This window comes from Cloeon dipterum, chromosome 4 (genome assembly GCF_949628265.1).
Source record: "Cloeon dipterum chromosome 4, ieCloDipt1.1, whole genome shotgun sequence".
Lineage (NCBI taxonomy): Eukaryota > Metazoa > Arthropoda > Insecta > Ephemeroptera > Baetidae > Cloeon > Cloeon dipterum.
This window is the reverse complement of record NC_088789.1, coordinates 26,665,953-26,690,222: the sequence shown is the minus strand read 5'-3', so window position 1 is coordinate 26,690,222 and position 24,270 is coordinate 26,665,953. Positions and strand designations below refer to the sequence as shown.

The 24,270-nt window shown below is 39.9% G+C and overlaps 1 protein-coding gene across 1 annotated transcript in view; it reads left to right on the top strand.

The window, feature by feature from the left end:
- Positions 1 to 5,384: 5,384 nt before the first annotated feature.
- SPR (Sex peptide receptor) overlaps positions 5,385 to 24,270 on the top strand; it is a 105,380-nt gene continuing 86,494 nt past the window's right edge. The window contains exon 1 of the mRNA XM_065488677.1: positions 5,385 to 5,465. The gene's annotated coding sequence lies outside the window, so the exon portion shown is untranslated. The remainder of the gene's footprint in view (positions 5,466 to 24,270) is intronic.

The window sequence follows — 24,270 nt, the reverse complement described above, 5'->3', positions numbered from 1 at the left end:
TGCCGCCCCTTGAGCACAGCCCTGCTCAATGGGCTCATTCGGACACCTTTTATTTTTTATTGTTGTCATTTTGGCGCCGTTTTCCACCATTTTGGCTCCGACCCCTCACACTGCTGTCTGTTCTTTATTATGGGAGTCCGCGAAGCTATATTCTGGGTGAGAAAGGTGCAGTAAAAGCAAAGTGCGCGCCAAAAATAAATGGAAATAAAGTGCATTTAGTTCAGCTGTAATGTCTAGCTTTACGATGCGTTACATGGATGTTACATGTAAAAATTGAAAAATTGTTCATTGATATTTGTCTTGCTATCAATACGATAATTTTTTTCGAAACAACCAATGCTCTTGTAGTTTTAATTTGAAAAGAAAAATCTATAGAGATGATGATTTCATTGAAGGTCGCACTCAAGGGTTTATTCATGGAAAAAAGCATGAAATAAAATTACGATTTGTTTGACGAGGAATGCCCTAATTTTTCCTCCATGCTGTAGAGGTGGACCAGACCCTTTAGAATATATAAATTAAAGTGGAATGATACTGAGAAACAATTGAAAATAATTTGAATTGTTGGATGCCATAAGCAATTGATCGATTAACAATTTGTTCAACAATTTGTAGTAATAAAAAAGGACATTCCTACAGTAAAAATTCAAATTTTGCCAATTTTCTCCAAAATGTACAGTGCTTGAACATATTTTCTTGGCATATTTCGATTCCTCTCGTCGAGATCTGTCCAACGGTGTATGCCACTTACTGGGGAAACTCTTAGTTTTGAAATTAAATCGGATTTCAATTAAGGAGACAGCCATTACCATTTGAAAAGCACGGTAACTTTCCAGCCAATTTTCTCAAAAATAATTACAGTGCTTCTTAGGTAAATTTAGGCTTTAACTGAATCCTAAGGGACGAGTTTATGCGTTGGCAACAAGCATTTTCCAGGCTTTTCCAGTATCATTCCTCTTTAACGAACAACTACAATGTAAGACTTTCATTGTTGGAATTTCATTTTCGTCATTTAAATTATTGATATCAAATATCACACATTGTTTTGAGCTAAATTGGAATTCTCGTTCTTGTTGGGAGATCTACCATGCTCGCACTGAATGGATTGTTCATTAAATCACAAAACATTGCGATTCAATAAATATTTTTATGATGTAATAGAAACTTGAAATCTGGAAGCTGTGCTTGCGTTTATCAAATTTACTAAAGTGGGTCTAATCTCGTATTTTTCTCATAGATTTAAACAGTCACAGCGTTGACGTCAATAAGGCCAAAGTTTGCAAAATCCAAATGGGAGGAAACCAATTTGCACAAAGCTTAAAAGCGTAGCAACTCAGATGAGAAAAATCAAATTTCACGCAGCTTTGCCTGAGATTGAAAAAAGTGTCTGAGTCGCATCTCGAGTACTATAGTGCACAGAGAAATAAGATTGAGGCTCGTCTATTGCACAATATAATATGAAAGGCTGTTCGAGAGTGAAGTAAAAAGTTTGTCTTCCCCATCCTTTATCAAAAGAGGATTTTTTTCTCTCTTTTGAAAACTTTTCCTGCGATGATTCCAGAAATCATCTTATAGCGAAGACTATTTTTTATCAAGAAGTTCAATATCAGATTTGGTTTCTCAAGCAGTTTCTGGTGAAATTAATACAATTGAATTGACTTCAAACAAACGTACCCGTTTGTTTGTTTATCTTCAGAGTGAAATTAAATAGTAATTGGACCTGTTGTCGTCTCCATTATCGATTTTCTATTTCCACGAAAACAGCGTTAAGTGCCACATTAAACCAAGCCGTTGGCTCGAACTGTTGAGCGTGAACTTGAATCCGTGCGATGTTTGGGGTCGAGTGCGGGTTGATTTGCGCCTACATTTGACTCTATAGCATTACAATGAGGAGACCATTTGAATTTGAGAGAGGGTTGCGAAAGCAGTTCGACTCGCTACTTGTTGGTTTGCACATTTCCAGTACGTTAATTTCACAGGATGAATGTCTAGCGTTTCAATAAAAGACCCCAGTGCGGAGGACAAGTTTTTTGCTTTCAGGGGTCACCAATCTAAACAGTAAAAACATGCAAAATATTTAAATCTCTAAAACTACAAACAAAATGATTTTGTCTCCGAATTTCAAGCACCCGAAATGTGGTACATAAAAATAATCCTTTAACAAGCTGCAAAAAGTACATACGTTGCCTCCCGTTGTTCCAGCATGCATGCGCGAAAAATAAACTACAAACTATTTGCCAAATCCCTAACAAGCTCGTGAGGTAATCCCCGCTGTTTTGGCTGCAAATCCGCAACATATTTTGGAATTAAGCGCTCATTTGACAAAACATTTTGTCTCTCGGATTTCCCTGCAGAACAGGGTTGCCATTAGCCCAAAACGGTTGTGTCGACAGGGCTCTTCTTCACACCACCCTCTGCGTGTGTCCTCGCGCGCGCTAGGGGAGAGTGACGATGAGCAGAAGAGAGCAGGGACACATAATACTCTCCACTTTGCTTGATTGGTCAGACCATATATACATACAGCAGAGCGTGCACACATCCGATACATGCGATATGTATATTCACACGCGCATTATGGATGGTTTTCCGCCTCCAAAATACGCAAAACGCGTGCATATATATTTTTGCCTGCTGTCAGAAAATGTGGGCGAGGCGACTATATTTTTATGACGGAGTCGCTCTCGCTTTGCTGTTTCCTGTTACCTGGAGTTTGGGACAATTTTCACGCCGACCGCACACACGCATGTTGATCAATACAACCTCTAAGAAGGCTTTGCAATTCCCTCGAGATGAGACGGACAACATTTTCGCACGGACAAAAGGAGAGCCCATTCTGGTACACATCTGTTAGAGTTGGAAAAATTGAGATGGAGATCGATCATATGTTTGAATAGTCACGACATTTTTTTTGGCGTGGACCGATGCCTTCACGAAACTAATTAATCTAGAGAGTAATTTAAAAGAGTCATGTGTTCGTCAGCATAAAAGTAAGTACACGAGCTTCATTCTATATGCTTTAACGAGTGGCCACGCTTTTAAGAAAAGATCCCAGCGGAAATAGCGCTTTTATTCCGCAGCAGAGAGTGCAAGAAGCTTTGAAAAAGAAAATAAAAGCAGCAGGGAGCTGTATGCCGAACGCGAGTGTATACTAGCGCAAATGCAGAACCTTAACATTCGTCTTTGCTGTTCCATCAGAGTGCACTTTACTCGTTCTATGAAATGCGCAAACTTGTCAGGGTTGAAGCGAACCTCTCTTCCTTTTAGATTCAAAGGACTCTGCACAGAAAATGCCCTATTCAAGGAAAACAAGGTGACAGAAATTGCGCATCAAATGGGAGTTGGAAATCCAATTAACCTGAAAATTTGTCTTCATCTTTCTTCTCACAGTTAGAAGAAGATGAATAAATGGGACAAATTTTCAGCAAGAAGCATCATTTGACGAACGGAAATTCATTGAGGGACATAGATTTATCATGATGTAAAAATTTCACTCTTTAAAAAAGCTTAATAAGGGATGAAATTCCATCATTGTGAGTTTTTGAAAGGAGAAGTTGTGTCACACGGAGGGTGAGTGGCGTGGTTTCACAAGATTTCGTCTGATTGTGCTCTGCAATGAGTGCAGACGATCGCGTTGCAGGTGAAATACTGCTGTGGTGGTGATGAGGTATGAGAGGTCTGAAGCAGCTGCTGTTCTACACTGTGAGAACAAGACAGTTGACTTTTTCTTTTAACTTGATCTCCTTTAGCATTAAAGTAAAGCAGTTCGGAAAATTTGTAGAAAAATCCTTTTACTTGAAATGCTCTATCTAAAAATTAGGAAAGGACTAATTATTTCCCTGGTTGCTGATTAAATTTTCAAGAAAATTGGCTCAAATGTTTGGATGCTAATTTTATACTTGAGATGAATATCTCAATTTCAGAGCACCAAATGTAGCAAAACACGCACACTCGCTTGCGACACAAACATAGCGAAATGTTTACACTATGTTTCTTCTATTTATTGTTATTAATATTTTGTTGTTTGAGACTCATTTGTAAATGCGCGGACAGAAATGGAGAAGCTTCGATTTTTGTACCGCTGTGTAATACAAATAAAGGAAATTAAATTAAGCATTGTCTCCCTACTGTAAAATTACGATTTGTTGTATAATTTATGGAATATTTTGCACACTCTTGGATAGGCCGACGCAATGCGAAAAAGTGTTGGCCTTAAAAGCTCTTGTTTAAAGTGGCAATACAGGGCAACAATTGAAAATTATTTGAATTATTGGATGACATAAACAATTGATCGATAAGCAATTTGTTCAACTATTTGCAATAATAAAAAAGGACCTTCCTACAGTAAAAATTCAAATTTTGCCAATTTTCTCCAAAATGTACAGTGCTTGAACATATTTTCTTGGCATAATTCTGATTCATCTCGTCGAGATCTATCCAACGGTGTATGCCACTTATTTGGGAAACTCTTGGTTTTGAAATTCAATCGGATTTCAAGTGAGGAGACAGCCATTACCATTTGAAAAGCACGGTAACTTTCCAGCCAATTTTCTCAAAAAATTACACTGCTTCTAAGGTCAATTTAGGCTTTAACTGAATCCTAAGGACGAGTTTATGCACTGGCAACAAGCATTTTCCAGGCTTTTGCACTACCATTCCTCTTTAATTTGTGTAAATATTTCTAACTAAGCCTCATTTCTAACGTGGATTTCAAAATTATGGTAATTTTTAAAAAGGCAAATCTAAAACATGTAGATCAGAAGCTTTTAAGACTGATTTTCATAGATTTATTTGAAATTTGTAAAGAATAATGATTTATTCTTGCTGAATGTGAAAAGAATCAATAAATGAACAAGCAATCAGGGTAAACAAGACCCCTTGCCGCATGCTGCTATCTACTGGCCTTAATCCTGGGTTTATTTAGTGAACCTTCGTGGTACCCATGCAAGCACTATAAATTTTGTCGCAACGCGCTATTAAGTCTTCCGCTCTCAGGCACCGGCTAAAAGTGCATGCACCTTTCACAAGAAAGCCCAACTTGTCACTTTGCGGCTGATAAGAAAGCAGCCGCTCGGCTGCAATTGTGCCAACGCGTCCGAAGACGGACGAGTGCATCACATTAAACTTGAAGCCAGCGTCGCCTGCAGCCGGGCAGATAAAAGAAGCGCGAAAAGGCGCGCGTGCAATTTGGCCCCGAGGAAATTAAATCGAGATAGAGAAAGAGCGAAGGGGTGGGCCGTGCGCTGCCGCCCCCGCGATGCATGCGAGCGCGAGCACACGGAGAGGGAGCGGGCAGAGAGCGAGCGAGAGAGAGAGACATGTCGGTGCGTGTGCGCAGGGGCACGTGTTGGGCAAAGGACATAAATGTGTGCGGCCAGCGCCGCGAAAGACTCCACTCTCGCTGCAGTCGGCACCCAAGAGGCACCCCGCGACGCACCAGCTGACCTGCCGGGCGCCCTGGCTAGCAGGTGAGTGTGTCTGTCGTCCCCACCCCTTTGCCACCCTCTTGCCCTCCTATCGAAATAAGACGTGAGCCGGCACTCGTTCTAATTAAACGGCAGGCGGAATGTTTAATTAACCGGCGGGCGAGTGGTGTGTCGCGTGCGCGCTGTGTGTTCGAGTGGCGGCGGTGCCACCACACGGCTGGCTTTGAGGGCGCACTCGGGGTGACTTTTAAAGTCGCCAGCGGCAGACGTCTGCTTTGTTTTCGCCAGGCTGGAACACCGAACGCCACTCTCTCTGACGAACACAGAGAGACGCCCTCATTCTCGCGCACCCCATTCTTTCTTTGCATGTACACGCACACTCTCGATGCAAAATGAATATTTCCCAGCTTTGTGTGTGTGTGCACCGTTTGTTCCCGCCAGCCTTCCTGGTTTCCTGCCTGCAGACGGTTGACATTTTACCGAGTGGTTGGAAATTGTTCTCAGTGCTTGAGCGCATTGTTTGCCAGCACGTTTTTTTTCATTTTGCTATTTTTTTCCGCCATGTTAAAGCATCGCACAGTTGCAAGATTAGGAATCAGGCTGTTCATATTAAACTTCCTGTGCATAAAATTCCTTCCACACGGTATTTAATATATGCAAACTCACATTACGTGTTTAATATTGCGTCTCCTGTAGGATTTAGATATTGAAAAAAATATAAATAAAAACGTTCTTATTGATATTAAACTTTTCATTAGTTAGAAAAATTCTTAGAAAATTTTATATTAAAACTTTAAATAGCAAATTTAATACAGGTTTGATACCAAGAACATTGCTCACACGGAAAAACAGATCTTATCGAGTTAAGTAGTTTTCCAGATGTTTTATTTATTTGCTTGATTTGTCTGATCATTGCTGCTTTAATATATTAATGTTTTGTTAGGATAAACATCTATTTGTTTAAAAAGGACAACACTGACTTTTAACACTTTTTAGGTTTTAAAACGCTTAAAATTCCATATCATTATGCCTTGGCTATTAATTTTCAGCAAAGCCAAGCTTGACCTTGTAATTAACAACGCCACAACATGACAAAGTCAAAAGGGTGTGTTGGGTTATGAAACTGAGAGTGAATATAATTACAGATGGTTGTGTAACAAAAGCTGACAAGCCATAACCAAGAACAAAAAGAGCTTTCGAGTGAAACAAAAACATTAAAATATTTACAAAGAGCGTCATTGTTTGTTTGCAAATTAAATAGACTGGTCACTGCGTGTGACAGCTTTCTTTTCTATATGCGTGCTCATTATCACAATTTCATTTTTCTACTTAAAATTAAATACAGAATTTAAAAATTTTGTTGAATTTTGCTACTAAAGAGCAATAATTACAAACGAAATGAAAATTTTCGCTTGTTCGACATCAATTTTACGCAAATTTTTCAACCCTTCGTTCGGGGAAATCAATCTCTGACTATCACATCGAAACAGCACCATTCAGTCCAAAGGATTGTGGTAGGTGTTTTTAGTTTGTGGTCCGCCACTTTGCAGAAGCCAAAGAATAGATATAAGAGCGTTGAAATATCGCCTTCCAGCTCCATTTAACTTCGAAACGCACTCATCATAAATCTTTTGGCAGATAAGAGATCCAAACCGTTGGAAAAAAGGCTTCCCGATCCAAAGCAGTCGCTCTCTGGAAAGACGTTTTATAACTGACGGGTCAGTTAGTCGCTGAAAAGAGACAAACAAACGCGCAGCTCCATCCTCCATCTCGTCGGCCGTCTCTCCGAATTTTGGTGAGGCCACACACGTAAATTTGCTAGTTCGAGTGCCACGCTTTTGCCTGGTAGATTCCCTAAAGTAGCCTAATGATTTTCCTCTATATGCTATATAGACATGTAAACAATTTTAATATTAATAACGATGGAAAATTGTTGTTGCTTGCAAGAAAAACAAGAAGGCAGTAGCGAGAAAAATTAATAATCCAGTCTCAAGAGGGAGCATTTTGCTTCCTTAATTTGCAGTAAAGTGGCTTTTGCGCGGCGCCATGACTTGCCGTTTTAAGAGTGGCACGCACGTAGAGAGTAGAGGGTGGCTGCTTTCCATATTTGGACCATCAATTTAGGTGTGCGCTCCACGGAAGGCGCCGTAAAAATCAGCTATTGATTAGCTATTCCGGGGGCCGAGATTTATTTTTTTACTGCTGCTCGAGTTAAGGCAGTGTGTATCTGCTCGCTCTCTCCACGCTCGGGGCCGCAATCAGATTGGCACTAAAGTTCGGCGGGCGACCCAGTCGGCTCACTCGCCCCCCGCGCACCCCTCATTCACTGCTGTCTCTCTGTGACGAAAAAGTCCAGTTGTAATAATAACTCTTTCAGAGATTTATGAGCGTATCATTCAGGCCGGGAACGCTGCTTTTATTTCCATTTTTGACAGGTCCATGAATGGGCAGATATGGTCCATGCGCTAATGCACCCAATACGGAACCATTTGGCGGATCATCGTTTTATTGATGTTTTTCTCGCTTTCCAAACCCTTCGTACCGTAACAAGATGTGCTAAGGTTTTACTATAGACAGCAGAGCGAATGAATGAATGTCTCTGGAATATTTTTATGAACTTATTGTTAGCTGGTTATTTCGGACTCGTTTTTACTAGTTGTTGTTTTTCCTTGGTATTAATAGACATATTTGATGGACTAATTTCTAACGTAAAATACGCTACTAGGATATAAAACGAATATATATACGATTCAAAGATATAAAAAGTTTGAATCTGATTTATATATCTTTATCGACAACCAACCAATAGTGTATATAAATGCTGAGGAGTTTTTCAATATTAGATTCTTTCTGTATCGTTCGCATAGTTTTGATAACGTATCAAACAGTTTTTTGTATTTGAAAACTTGCAAATCCACTTAGATGCCAAATTAAAATTTGTTATTATTCTATTCTAAATTGTTTCAATCAGCGGGGTCCAGATGTGCGATAAAATTGGTTCGCACTGCGCAGATCCAAGATGGCGTCTGAATGTGGGAAACAAAAAGCTCTCTTTGGATTGCCGTACGAGTGTCAAGAGTTTGTTTTTACGATCCAAAAGACACAATTAGTACAAGTAATGCAAATTATGTCACAATATTGACGAAAACTTGGTTCTTTTCGCGCATTTTCACGTGACCGTTTTTTCGCGCCATACTCCACCGGACGCCATATCTGCGCGTCGCACGAATCTGGCAACCACTGGTTTCAATTTGAAACGGGAACAAGTCTGTCGACATTTTATCAAAAAGATGTAACAATATATTAAAATCGTCTAAACGCAAACTAGATTTAGTGTAGTACAGCTCTACTCTCACATGCAGGTTGTTGTAATCCATCTTTCCCTCAACGGTATTTTGGCTATGCATTTAATTATGAGCTGAGGAGCAAAACCGAGAAAAGTGAAGAGTTTTTTATTTAATTTAGGACTTTATTATGGTAGTGTGTCTCATAAAATTATTGTCGAGGAGGCATAATTCTAGACGGCTCAATTTTGATACGGTCGTCATCGGCATGGAAGCCGGCAAGAAAATGAGACCGGCTATAAAAGCGCCGTTTTAACAGCATAGTGCAATTTTACAGCTCTACAGAAAGCAGTATGTATTAATGAAAAAGGCACGAGAAGCAGCTTCAGGTGGATAATTTATGCGCAGCGAGCAAATTCAGTCGAGTTTTTAATGATCGCATATAAAACCCGGGCATTCTTGACCTTGCACATTTTGCTGCTTGGGAATTTTTGCTCGTGTTCCGTCTGAGGTGGAAAATGAGAAGGAGAAAAAATTATTGCTGCTGCGGCTCTGCTGTAAAGTTGATTGCAAAACCCAGTGGGATCTTGTTTTGGGAAAATTGCAGCTCAGCGGTATTTAATCTGGCTCTAGCGAGAGGCCTCCTCCGCCTCCGCCTTTTAAACCTTAACACAAACTTTATTGTCCCCATTTGTACGTATACATATATATATATATATACGTACATCGGGGGTGATAGAGCCTGGGCATACATGCTCAATAAGTTTATGGCTCACTGTTTTATAATGGCGATAGTAAAAAAGCTCTGTGTGTGTGCTGCTGATATATATCTTTCTATCTATGCTCTGTTTTGCCGTTGCATCAGCACGATGGGAATTGGATCCCGCGCGCAGCGGGGGCAATTCCGCTTTAAAATTGCACAGGCTCAAAAATGCAGTCGTAAATCTGGCTGCGAATAAAACGCCGGAGCAACGGTGCAGCAAATGAATTGGTCTCCGAGTTGCCTGAGGCTGCGCCTTGTTTTTTGCTTGCTTGCTCGGGCTGCTCATCCGACGAGTCGCTGCTCCGAGCTCAAAACTTTATTTTGTGGACCAACAAGTTAGTAGCAGGAGCGGGTGTGTTGCGAATTTAACAGCGCAGAAGTAGGCGTTTTGGAGAATTAGACCGGTGTCTGAGCGCAGACATGCTTGGAAAATAAATTCTGATGAAACCTTTTAGGGGTTTTATCTCACACAAGAATATCATTTTTAAGTGGAAAAGCATGAGAGCGTAGAGAGAGTTATTAAATATTCTACGCAGTGCCACCTGAGGATTACTTTGAGTCTTCCGAGAACGAAGCGATCGATCATAGTTTCCTAGAATTTCAAACTTTGCTATGAGATAAGATAGATCTATCTCTAGCACCGGTGGAAAACTACTTTGCAGAATAGTGGAATTTGTTTTGAGGAAACTAGTGCAATTCAGAGTTGGAGGTTTAATGCGTCATGCAGATCAGAGTTATCAACTATTTTCCTTTTAAATAAGTTTGTAATTTATTGATTTAAAATTTTTTCTTTGTGGGACAGCATCAGCACACATTCCCACATAAAAGAAATTGACGAAATCAAAATGCCAATCGAAAAAGGAAAAAAAATTAGTCGGTATATGTATTGTGTTGAGAAAAATATTTGGCAGGATAGTGAGTTTTTTTTTAATTCTGTCAATACAATTTTTCTGCTGAGAGTTCTAGGTAGTAACGAGTTGAAGAAATATCACCTTTTAGCGATGATAAAATAAAATAAAAAACATCTTCATCCGGCAGCTAGTCACCGGTCACGTCCGTTCGTATACCTTTTATTCTTGCTCACGAGAGAGGCAACTAGGCAATTTCGTGACTTTCGTGCAGCAGAACTAAATTGATAAATTCCAAGTAAGTCTCAATTGCAATTAACGTTCATGGAAGGAGTAACTGCCTTGATTTGCTCTAGTTTGCCATCGGCATTAATCGCGTAAGAGCAAAACGACCGTGGACTTGTTACCGAACAAGGTTGCGAAAACGTGTTCGAGTATGTGCTCTATAAAAAGACGGAGAAAATCAGCAATAACATCTTGCCGCGCGAATTCTCCCGGTGCAAATATTTTCTTCCCCGCTGAAAGGGTTGTAAAAGGAATGGCGAGTCTGGCGGCTCGTCCTTGGCCGCTTCCCACCCTTCCTGCGCTGGACCTCGTTCCAATCACGCGGCGTCCAGAGAGCCCCGAGGTGCCATAAAGCAGGAGAGCCCTGCTGATCAAATGCCGTATTATTTCTATATCCGAGCCGTGCCGGAATTTCATTTAAAGCCCGGGAATAATAAAACAATAAAAATCATGCAGGAAAAAAATCCGATTATTTGCAGAAGGCCTGAGACGGAGATAATTAAAAGGGAGCCTGCGCTCTTTCAACTAGCGCGGGTAATCAAAGGGCCCCTTGATTAGTCCTCTTGTGGTCGACCGACTTCACCCTTGACGCACAGGCTAGGGGAGGGGGGATGTTTGGCCCAACGCTTGCCCTCTCAGATATAAATGAATTACGGCGGGCCAGACCGCTGGCTTTTCTCGCTCTCTGCTTTCTTTGCCCGGCTTTATCGCGCTGTTTTCTTGCCCGGCCGGAAAATCGAATTTTGGATTATGGTTACATCATTTTTATGTGGCCGGCTCGCGTTTCTAAGTAACCGAAAGATGCAGTGAGAACCGCCCTTTTATCGTACCAGCTATTCTCTCGTCTGATCTCTTAAAGGCCGCTTTTGTGGCGGTGTATAAATTCGAGGCAAGCAATTAACCAGGGCACGTCTTTCAACTGGAAACTCTGCGCGTATCCTTTGCTATGTACTCGCTTGACGCGGTGCACGCACAAAGACGTGCGCTCATAATAATCCCTTATTATACACTCCGCGCGTTGTGGCGACAACAGCCGGGATTATTAAAAATCCCGCTGCAAATTACACCACGCGAGTGGCGTATAAATAAAACCAAACAAAAGGCCCCGCCACTCCGAACCTGACGAGTACACCAATTCAACTTTTCAACGCCGAAAATGAACTCATACGTCCGTCCGCGGGGTTTATTTTCGGCCAGATTGCCGCATTTTTTTTTTTTTACTTTCTGCCACGGAAACCACTCGTCACGAATTTCAGCTGCAGAGGTTCCGCGAAATGAGGCTTTTGCAGAAATAATCACGCTGGGAAAGCAAGTTTTTGAAAGAGCGGCTCGGCGGCGGTGCGGGAAACGTGCGTTTGTTCATTCTGAAGTGACAGGACCGCGGGGCTGGGGCGCAATATATATGGCTTTCTCGTGTTCCAACTGATCACATATATGAGAGAAAACAAACAACAGTTGCAGCAGGCAGGAGGCGTGTCGGTAATAAAATAGCAGGGATCTTTGTTCCCACACCATTATATGGGGAGGAAGGAGAAATTTATCTGCAATAAATAGCCCGCTAGTTAGGCCTCGTCAGTCGTGCTGAGTAAACATTGCGTACACAATTTCCATCTCCCCGAGGCGCAGGCAGTAATTAGAAAGCCGCTTTTTCCCCGTTTCTATGAGTCGAGGGAAAATATTGGCGGAGTTTGTGCTGTGTACTGTGTGCAGCAGGTAGGAAATATTGGCAGCCGAGCAGAGAAAAAGGGAACTTTCAAACGTTCCAATTAGTGACTTCACTCTTGAATCAGCGTGCACAACCACGAAAAGCAAAATATTTCTACTTTATTTTTTGTTGGTATAAATGCTAAGCATGGAATTATTTCTTGTTAGCCCCATTTCCATTTTTTAATGGCCTCATCAATGTCATTTTAATTATTCGTGGAAGAATTCAACAGCAAAACTCGTAGAAAATAAATCTTTTTCAAAAGAAACTAGGTTTTATATATTATGAAACAATTACTTGCTAGAAGAAACAAAGCAGAGTTTAGCGCCGTGAGTAACACTGTTATAGACACCATTTACGCACACGCGGCCCTTTCATTAATTTTCCGGCGCTGTGGCAGCTATTTAAACGGGGGAAACTGCTTTACACGTCAAAAGGCACGCGTCTAAACCTCCTTTTGTGGCTAGAGAAACTTCTGCCGGCGTGCACACACAAAGTTAAATGCAATTTGCTCCAACAAACGCGAACGCTGGTCCATTGTTCTCAAACGAGAGGCCAAAAACGCGGGCAGCGCGCAGACACCGAACCGCAATTAAATTTGGGCTCGAAGCTGTGAAGAGTAGGCAGCTCATTATTATTGTAATCTTTAGGCACGGCTCACTTGAGCGCCGCATTTCGGTTTTCAACTCATTTCCCGTCGGCGGAAATTAATTATTCAGGCAGGCGTCTCGTTTGTTCTTCTTCTTCTTTCTCTCAAGCCGCCGAGGTTTCATCCCCTGCAGAATTATTAAAGAGCAGCCCTCATCACGTGTGTCGCGCCAAGTATATATACAAACTGACATCAACCTTGTGAGCGATCTTATGTGCTCGATGCTTCTGCTGGTTCAGCCTTGCTGCTGTTGCTTTGTCCTCGCATCCGCCGCGTGTGCTGCCGATCTCTATGATATTTCAGCCCAACCATCCACCTCATTGAATTTTTATGAATTCTGCCTGCTTCGTTCGCTGCCCCAGAGGTTGAAAGGAGAGGCGGAGATGCAAACTCTCCTTCTTCCGTTTAGACTGAAAATGGAAATTTCCCACTGACTGGAAGATGGATTGTTAAATAGGCATATACGAATGAATCTACGTGGAAGAGTCGAGAAGGGGGTAGCAATTAATCAAAAATAAATCCTGACTTATTACTCTCCCCAAACCCATCAAAATTAAGCATTTTCAGTGGAGAGTAAAAGGAGAATGAGTTCAGACGAGTAATTTGCAGATTGACTTCTTTGATTCAACTTTTAGCTGCCTATAAAATTAAAATTTACTAGCAAAATTGCTAACCAGACTCATTTCAACAAATTAATTTCATTTAAAGGTGCCAAACGAACAAAAGTTGCAGATTTATACTCAAAAGTTAAATCTAATTTTTCTCAACTCATTATTTGTTTATTATGAGATGAAATTAAGCACTTAAATCAAAGAAGAACTTAATGAAACTAAGGAATAAGCAATTAGAAATAACTATGGAGCATATTTTGTATTTAAAAATAAATAAAGTCGAATTTTATGATGAAAATATTTCCTCTGTGAATTATTATCTATAACAGTTAGACGCAAATTATATCGCTTAAAATTTTGCAAATAACTCTCACAGAATTTTAAGACCAAGAAACAAATACACACAGGCTTAATCTTTAAATTTAAGAAAAGTGAATGTCTCCTACTCTGCTTGGGCTGTTGGTTTTTAATAAATTCAGTAATTTTTAGAACAGCTAATTTCGTAAGTAGTTTCAGGAAACCAACAGAATGTTAATAATTGATGCCTCAAAAACAGTAGCAGCGCTTTTAATTGCTTTCCCACACAAACAGCGTGCACAAAGGAAGTAAAAAGTCGGCTGGCCATTCACCACACTGCGTCTCTCCGTTGCGGTTCTATTCTGTCGGCATGTTCTTTTCCGCTGCCCACTATTGGTTGCGGACAATTCCGGAGCAAAAGAAGAAAGGCTTGGCCTATAAAAGTCCTCGCTGCTTGTCTGGCGCTTCTAAAACATCGACTTGCTCTTTTTCCTCGGCAAGGTGAAACGAGCTTCATTGTGGATTTGCGCTGATACAAAAAAGATGAGACGAATTTCGCGCCCTAAAGGTCGACATAAATCTCAGTTTCGCTCGCTTACATCGGCTCCCCTTTCCACACCAGGCGTTAATGTACGGCTTTAATTTTGTACTTGGGATCGAGACAATACATAAGTGTTTTTGTTGCAGGTCTCTTTTTCTTGTGTGCAGTTAGCACAGCGGATAACTTCTCTGCAAAAAAATGCTTTCCACTTGGGAAACTCAGCTTACACAACATCGTTATTTAGAAAGCAAAAAAGCTGTTTCAGAGAAGTAGAATGCTTTTCGAATTTTGATACTCTAATTAACGCAGCATTAAAACGTTTAAAATAACGTTTCCAGACTTATCGATTCCCTTGGATCGCCTAACGAATTAAACAAATATCAATATACAAGGAAATTTTTAATTGGACACTTGAGGAAAGAAAAATCATGTCTAAAACTGTAAATTAAAATGTAACCTGAGTGGGCTAGGTGTGATTTTTTTGGAAAATAATTACATAGCCTGCCAAATTGAGATTTTTACTCACAACACATGGCTTTGAAAGCTATGAAAATTGAATGAGGGTTACCCTTTTGGGTATTGTCAACTCCCGTCAACTAGCCAGTTCAAATTTAATGCAAATTCACCCACGGGTAGAGGCAATCTAAAAAAATAGCTCATCGGCTTCTAGCCGGCCGCTCACATCATAGATAATGGAAGAATGGCACACAAAGTCCCTTTATATTATATTTATTAGACGTATTTGTACATTGTGGATCACATTCCTTGTGAAAGAATGCCAACTACCAATCAAATTGTGCCAATTTCCAAAATGGTTTTTGAAACCATTAGTACAGGAATGCTATGGAAGGTCCTTTGTTATAGCCTTTTAGCCGGAAAACCATTAAACCTGGCCAAAAGCCATTTTATACTGTCGAAAATTTCGTTACGATATAAAGAGCTTGATGGTTTTGTTATACAATATTTATTCAATTTAAGATTTAAATGAAATTTTTAGGTTTCTGAACGATTTTTTTTCAAATATCTGCCTGATAAAACATTTCGATTAATTTCAGGTTCATTTAAGTTTTGAAGATCTTTAGGCACTATTTGTTGGGGGTTTTCAACAAGAATTTCCATATTATGTTTTCTTCTTAATAGCAGTTTATAAAAATGTATCAACCAAATGCAGCTGGTGCTATTAAAAATTTTTATAATTGTTAAATTCAGTGTTCATGACTGCACACAGCACACTTGTACATGATTTTTGTAAACATGCAAATTACACGTGCCTTTGTGGGTCGAGGGAGCCGTAAAAATTTAATCTTGGCAGCAGCATGAAAGGTGTGAGCGTGCGCGGCTTTTGTTTCGCCTGGAACGAAACCCTTTTTGTGTCGTTTGCACGAATGACGACGTTCGTCTTATTCAGTTAAAATTTTCATTTGCGGCCGCAGGATCATTTGCCAGGTGAGGAGAGAACCACCCCCGTCAGCTGCATGTTTCAGCGTCGTTCGTTCTGCTGCAGTTTTAATTACTCACGGTCCTCGTTCTCGTCGGAGCAACGCCAAATTGAATTAGCGTGAGGGACGCGGAAATGCCGAGCTGCACCTGGACATTTTTCCTGCCTAATGAGCCGCGTTCCACTCGTTTTCTTTTTTCCGCGGCGGCCATTAACCAGTCGTTGGCCTGGAAAGCGGGCCAAAGGGAATGAGAATTAATAATGCTCACGCGCTTTGCAACTCATTTTTCGGTGCTGCACGTCTGGGAGATTAATTAAAAGCGGGTTAGCTTACGCGTAAAAGCCCCAGTTGCCCTTGGAAACATTTTTTTTCCAGTTCCAATGTAAAATCGTTTAGTGGATTTAAGCCTGGATCTTTTTTGCTCTTACCGCAATTGCAAAGGACAAATCATTGATTTATTACTAGTCTCATAAAAAGGCAAAAAAAATCTGACTGAATTGGATTGATCCATGTTGTACGTCATTTGATTGGTCAGCTATGAAAGCTTCTTTTGAATTTATACATTCCATCCCAAATTTAATTCTCAGTTATTGAATTGAACACCAGTTTCAATGCCAATCGGTCTCCCATGATTGAAAGAATTACTCTGATGCGGTGTGATCAACGTTTTGATAACTCGCCCAACCCTGTTGACACTGCGTACCCGAAATGAAAATGATTCAGCCCACAAATCAACGATTCAATATGCTGGTTAGTCAGCATCAATCCTGGAGCCCACACATGTCAATTCCCCGGTCCAATCCAAGTTAATTGGCTGCGTTTCTGCGAAGCAAGGGGAATTTGGGGGAAAATGAACCGAATTGCTGCTACGTGAGTGGAAATATGATCAGTGTGCTGGCCTTATTCATTCATTTTGCGTATGAATACCACGGGATTATTATGTCCGAATGCGCCAGTGATATCCTGGTTGTCTAGCTGCAAATGAGTTATTACTCTTCACATTATTTGTTTGTGTATGAAAATAGCCTGGGAAGTATCTAGTTTCATTGTCGTTGTAGTTTCGTTACGCATCTCATGAATAATTGAGTCACTTTTTGCTACAATTTTCCGCTGCATGATATCGGCACGAACGCCAATGCGGAAAAGTCAATTTGCATTTTTCTGCACACGCGGCGAACGAATATGGCAAAGAGCGCCGAGCTTTGAATGTAAATCGAGTGGTCGCATGATTAAATTTCCTCTTTGTCAACTGAGCGGAGGAAAATAGATTATACGTGCAAATTTGCTTAGTGAAACAATGTCAACGTTTGCGAGTACACTCGTCGCCACTCTGTGTATACGCTTGAGCATATTTAAATAATTAATTTTTCCTGTAAATCATTTAACCGGGTTTTGCTGTCAATATACAAGTGAGGTGTGTTGGCCAGGGTGCTAACCAGCGATTTGTATGCTTAGGCTTTGCTCATCGTATTTGTAATTCTGATAAAAGATGATAGGACAGAGACACACTATAATTAATGCAAAATTTTAAAATTCAAATCAGATTTTGCTAAATTGCGGTATCCATGATTTGTTTTTATTATTTTGACCAATTTTTTGGAATTTGTTACCAATTTTTAATTGAATTTCAAACTTATGTTGGAGAGTATCAGGAAAAGGTAAATTAAATTTTTGAATAAGTTATAAATGTGTTTAATTTTACAAATGGTATTTAAAAAAAATCTTTTTAAATTATAAAAAACTGAACGATTTTTTTTAAAAAGTGGGACGATGCAGAGCAACAATTGGAAATTATTTGAATTGTTGGATGCCATAAACAATTGATCGATAAACAATTTGTTCAGCAATAAAAAAGGACCTTCCTACAATAAAAATTCAAATTGTGCCAATTTTCTCCAAAATTTACAGTGCTTGAACATATTTTCTTGGCATATTTCGATTCCTCTCGTCGAGATCTGTCCAACGGTGTATGCCACTTATTGGGGAAACTATTGGTTTTGAAATTAAATCGGATTTCAAGTAAGGAGACAGCCATTGCCATTTGAAAAGCACGGTAACTTTCCAGCCAATTTTCTCAAAAAATTACAGTGCTTCTTAGGTCAATTTAGGCTTTATCTGAATCCTAAGGGATGAGTTTATGCATTGGCAACAAGCATTTTCCAGGCTTTTGCAGTATCATACCTCTTGCAGCATCAAAACAGCTCATTTGCGTGAATCTGTTCATAAATCTCATTTTTTGTATAGAGTTCAGTTAATTAGTGCAAATAACCTAGCATCTATTTCCGTCGGTATTTATGCTATGTTGAGAGTAAGAATTTGCTTGATAATTGGACATGAGACCTCAGGAAAGGGCATCGTAGATCGAGTGGGCGCGTCCGTCGAATGCACACGATTTAATCAAAAGCTTTTATGCACTCCGTCAAGCACATCTGCTAGGCAAATTGCATACACGCGGCAATATCAGGCGGCGGCTGTTCCATTGAGTCAGTGGAAGTCAGCTTTGACAGCGCAGCAACACACTCGTGATCAGAGAGCGGTACTTTTCAGTTTCTCATACACTGCGTTCTCTGCTCTTTCTCTCCGGTATGAAAGGAATAAATAAATGGAAAAAAAGCGACGAAGAGCATTTCCAGTCGTTGCTCTGACAGCGTGCTATTCACTCTGTTCCTTGCTTCGGGGGAAAATGCGGGTTCATTCATTTTTTTACGCTGTCGTCGCCTTTTGCTAACCCTTGCGATTCAAATCTCTCATCGGGGACAGGAAATTAATGACTTTCGCGGGTTCAGCTTCCTTGATTCATTAGCAACTTTCTGAATGCAAAGTGAAAAGTCTCGTCTCCACCTCTGGCCGGGCCAATTGCAGAAATTTACGGCTTTTCATGTCTATCTAGCACGGCAATATAACACAACTATTGTGGCCATGCTCGCAATCAGTTTTATGTGTCCTCGTGCAATAAAATTCATGCACTATTTATTTATGGTTGGAGGCCGGATAGAAAGTTATAACTGAAAAACCATGAAATTCGCTGTGAAAGAGTGCGCTAACGATACCAAGGGAGAAAGACCGACTTGGCTGAGCGCGATAAAAAAGGGAGTGTAAGAAAAAGAAGCTTGTCTCCAGCGTGGCACTCTATTCCATAAAAAGCTGCCCCTTTTTCTCTCTCTCTCTCTCCTAGTAGCCAGCTGAGATGATACATAATGTACATTTATTTTCTCGAGACCGTAATAATTTCTCTGGACGTTTTCCCTACTTTTGTGATGGATTGCCCTGTTGTATTCACTTTCAAAAGACTCGCAATAACGAGCTGCGTATGTAAATGTGTCCGCAAAATCAAAATGGAATATAAGATATATGCATTCACATCATTCACGTGTTCAAGTGTGTGCGACAGCCAGCGAATTTCAACAAGTTTTGACAGCAATTCGTTCCGGACCGACGCATCGCACGCGAGCAAGTCGTTCAAACTCACAACTAATTCAGGACGTACGCGAAAATAATTTACCTGTCGGCGAACTCTCTCGTGTAGTATTTGTTATACATATATATGAAATGAAAACTTCCCTCATTAGCATAATGCTATTAAATATATTCAGAACCCGTCATTGGTGCGCTCAGTCAGAATTCGACGGAAACTTTCCTTGTTGCTATATATTGATCGAGTGTTTGGAGCACTCGAGTTTCAAGCAGTCCCAATTTTCGAGCCGTCGTCTGGAGACAGCTCAATCTTACTGCCACCGAATCCGTTTGAAGCGTGCGTTTTTCAACAGTCGCGGCTGAATGCTAAATGACGACGGCTCTCGTTAGACGAGGACCAAGATTTGTTTGCCTTCAAGAGCAGCTATTTAATTGCCTCTAAAGAGCGGAATCTCCAGATTCCACTGCGCAGTCAAATTCACAACTTTTTAAATAATTACAAAATATAAATTTAAATTCACCAGTTGCATAAACCCTAAGTGTTCGAAGCCACCAACAGATGGCGCCACCGTAGACTCTCAATTTTAAGGCACTTCCGCTGCAATTTCAGACTCAATCTAGCTACTGTGCATTCTTCAATTAATTTGCTTATTTTTGACGTGCTGAAAACCAAAATTAGCAAATTAATTTAAAAAAAGCAAAATGGCTAGATTGAGTCTGAAATCGCAGCGGAAACGCCTTAAAACTGCTTAAAACAAAATTTTTAAGAAAGTCTTTGGTTACGCCATCTGTTGGCGGCTTCAATAACTAAGGGTTTATGCAACTGGTCAATTCTTAACTTTATTTGTCTTCTTTGATTGATTTGATTCTCGTGGTCCCAAACCGTTTAAAATGGATTTTTACAAACTAGTCGGGTACAAAATATATTATGAGTGATCTTGAATAATGTCAGATTTTTATGCTTTTAGTTTCAGGAGATAGAGGTGTCTGTAACCTTGTCAAGAATAATAAAATAAATGGGTTTTTACATTTCACAAAGCCTTTCAAAAATATCAAAAAATATAAAATTCCTTTATTTAATTAAAAGTTGGAAGGAGAGTAAATTTTTCTTTTCATCTTACACATTTCATTGACTACAAAAATTTTATTTCAAAATATTAATGCTCAAAAGTTAAAGTAAGATGTATTCGTAAAACCAGTCCGCTTTTATGGCTTTATAGAATTAACTTGTTTAAAATTGTTATGCATTACACTTGCTCCATTTAAACTCGTTTTTAAATTGCCTTTGATGAAAAGTGGGTCTTCAGCTCTAATCTCAACGTACATCGTTTTGAATGAGTGGAAAAATCCGCCTCTGCCTTTGCAGCAAGCTTTTATTGCGTTGAATGCGAACCGTGATTGCAGCCGGCAAATTAGATCGCGAACACATAAAAGAATCGCAATCGGAACGCCCGACGAGTGCGTAAATTAAAATCCTTGGACTAAATTCGCTCGCACGCCGACCGAGTTCGGAACTGCGCATTTATGCCCGCGCGTGTGTTAATTCGCGCTCGCTGCCAGTGAGCAACGCCTATGAAATTCAATTAATTGTACGGCTTTGATTTGACCGGACGTGGAATGACGCTGGATTGACAGCAAACCTGATTGCGAGCTGAGCGAATTGGATCAAAACAGCTGGGACCTTTTGCTTGGAACGAATACACGCATTCTTTCATTCTTTCACTCGCATTTCCATCAGCAGGGAACGCTTAACTTTTGACCTTTCATTCTAACAGTAATGCTGTATGGACAATTTGTGAGAAATCCTTTTTGACTTACTAAAAATTAGGAAACAGTGGAAAAAGCTATAAAAATTTCCCAGGTTGTCGTTTAAACTTTAAAGAAAATCGGATCAAAATGAAGTGGCGAACATCAATTGTCTCCGTATTGTTAAATCATCATTTATTTCACCAGAAGGAAAATTTACCGGCCTCATTGCATGGATTAATATTTCCAGGAAATATAGCAAAATGTGAAATTGAAATGTTTCTAGGTCCTTACTTAACTATTGCAAATTGTAGATATATAAACTTGTGCTAAACTTCACAAATAATTAAACTCAATAAACTTCTTACTATCATAAAAAATGCAACATGTTTTAAAATGTTTACCTGTAAATATCTATCCTTTAAAAGATCTTGAGTGCGTTAAAACGGATCTTCGAAGTAGTGCTGAAGTTTTCTAATTACAGAATAAACTTCTATTTTGTAATGTGTTGTAATAATTTATGTAATAGATCGAAAGATACGATGTACAAGTAGCCAATTGTTTATGACCTTTACAGAAATAATCGCAATTAATATTCTTGGTTTCGGTGGTTTTGGGAGTTTACAAGAATGGGGGAAAGTTACTCTACTAGCTGGTCCTTTTCTGGACTTGGCTTCCTCCAATGAAGCTCTTGAGCCGATTAGAGGTTGTTCTAAAGCGGGGTTTTCGCGAGTTGTTCGTTATCAGGGGGTCACACCCAATTCGAATGAGGTGAACTGATAAAAAGAACTAGATTATTTTTTATTTAGCCTGCATCTGGATTTTTTCCGTTTATTATCTCCATCAGCCTTGAAATATCTCCTTTTTAAGATTTAAATTGAATCTGTCGAAAAACGTGCAATCTCGGCTCACGCTAGAACGCGTTTCCATTTTGTTGGCTTGTCTTTTGTATATAGCGGGAGGAGATAGATTTCGAAAAAGTAATTAACATCGCCTCTATTTCTTCTGCTGCGTTGTTAAATGAGAGTTGAGCTCTTTAGCTGTCTGTGAGCAAAGTTATTAAAAGATAAAGTCACATGAAATGAGTCGAGCAGAATGTTCGGCGCTTCTGGAAAAGAGGAAAAACAGCCAAGGATGGATGGAAGAGAGAGCAGAGAGAAGTTGCCAACACGGCACGCGCAAAACGAGGCGAGTTGCGCCGTGAACGCCACGGTTCGCAGATTTAATTAATGGAATCCATTAAATTGCTTAATTATTAAAGGCTCGAGTCGCGCGTGATTCAGGAAACAAGAGAGAAGAGGCTCAATCGATTCGCAAACTGTGTCAAAGCTGACGCGAGAGCAAATCAAAGAAATAGCCTTTTATATAAAACTCACAATCAGACAAACTGCAATGAAAATATCTGATTTCAACTTAAATTTACGTTTCAAAAATTACAAAAAGAGCGCTCGAAATCCATTCGACGAACCATAAGTAATTAAAGTGCTTAGCATGGCCTGTCTGGCTGGCAGATATCGTACCTTGAGAGATAAATGGAATATTAAAGAGCAGTGTCAATTATTTTATTGTGAATCTAAGAAATAAAATAGACTGCTTATTTGTGACGAATTCTTTGAGAATGAAACGATGATGACTGGCTTGGACCAGATTTTCCCGACAGACATATTTTTACTAGATTTGCTTGTCATGGCTATCACTTTGCTTTCTGTAATAATGCAATTTTCCATTATGAACCTAATATTGACTGTAGATGTAATTTCTGGGGCGAGAAATGTGAAAAATATCATATTCAAACTTGTACGGCAAGAAAATCAACTCTGAGGGAAGCTTAAAAAATATGTAAAAAATTGTGTAGATTTAAAATTGTTTATATGCGTTTAAAAAAATAAATTAATTAATTAAGAGCAGTGTCTCATATTGTGCCACTGTGTATTTAGGATTAAAATGATGAGGCCGTGTTTGGAGTGCCGAGAGCTTGTTGACTTCATATTTGAATATGTTGTCAGCGTCTGGCCGGGCCGATCTCCAGTGGCCGCCTGGACGGAGGTGCCGGTTGCTTCCGGGGAAACGCGTTGATTTGTTCTTGCATTGCTGAGTTCACGTCTTTGTTTTAAGCAGAAGTTCGTGGGTGTAAGAGGGACCCGAGGCTGTCTCTTCCTATTCACAGACTATACAGACGCTCAACTATTTGTTTATTAGAATTCGAGCCATTGGGCGTGATCATATTAGAGAGATGAAACCTCTTGTTTGAGTTGTGTCTGCTCCACGGAATTTGCTTTTCACAAATTCCAACTCACATTAATGCATGCGCTGTGAAGATAGTAGGAATCTGACGAGTTACCCGATAAATTCAAAGTGTTCCTATCAACAAAGAATGCTGGAGAAGCTTCAAAGCCGCCGAGCTTTGATCCAAGTTGGATTAAAAACAAACTGGCAGATGCTAGCAAAAAACGAAACGCTACAGATCAATTTAAAAGTAAAATTCTTGGCCTTAACCAAAATATCAAATTTGCCGCGCTAAAAGAGCGTTACGCATATAAATAAGCAGTAACGCATTCTTCATAATATATTAGCATATTTCATTCTGCCGTGTATGAAACTTTTAATAAATGATTTTCTTTTATTCGATATATTAAAAGAAATCGCGCACTGTGCGGACCGAAACCGCCATGCGTGACATTTTGAGCGATGTGCCGCGATCTGCGCATGCAAATGAAATTTGACTCGTACGAGTGCTCAGAAAACCCATTCGGAATTTGGATGGAATACGAAATCATGTTCCGTTTCATCTCTGTGCCTTTCTCGAGCATCGTTCAGTAACAGGAGGTAAATTCAATTCAATTACGTTGGTTTCTGGCCTCATATTTCGCTACCAAAAACCTCATTCGCACAAAGCACTGGAAATATCATGTGTCCAAAAATTTTGTATTATTGAAACAATGATCGCTTGTTGGTTTTTATTTTTATTTTTTGATTGCATATTCATTTAACACGTTTCAGATAAAAGTTAATCCAACTTTTGATAAAATCTAAACGACTTCATCTGTTTCAATAAGGGAAAAGTGACACTACTTTTCGGTTTAGTTAGCCCGATAAAAGCTGGATAAAGCTTTGTTCCGTGAAGCTCTACGTCACGCACTTGGCAAAGCGTGAATCGGCCTGATCTCTGAATATATCGACCGCGACTCACTAATGGCAACTCGCTCAGCGGATTCGGCACGTTTGATAAGCTCCTAATGGAGTTTCGACACTGTTGGCCAGCTGA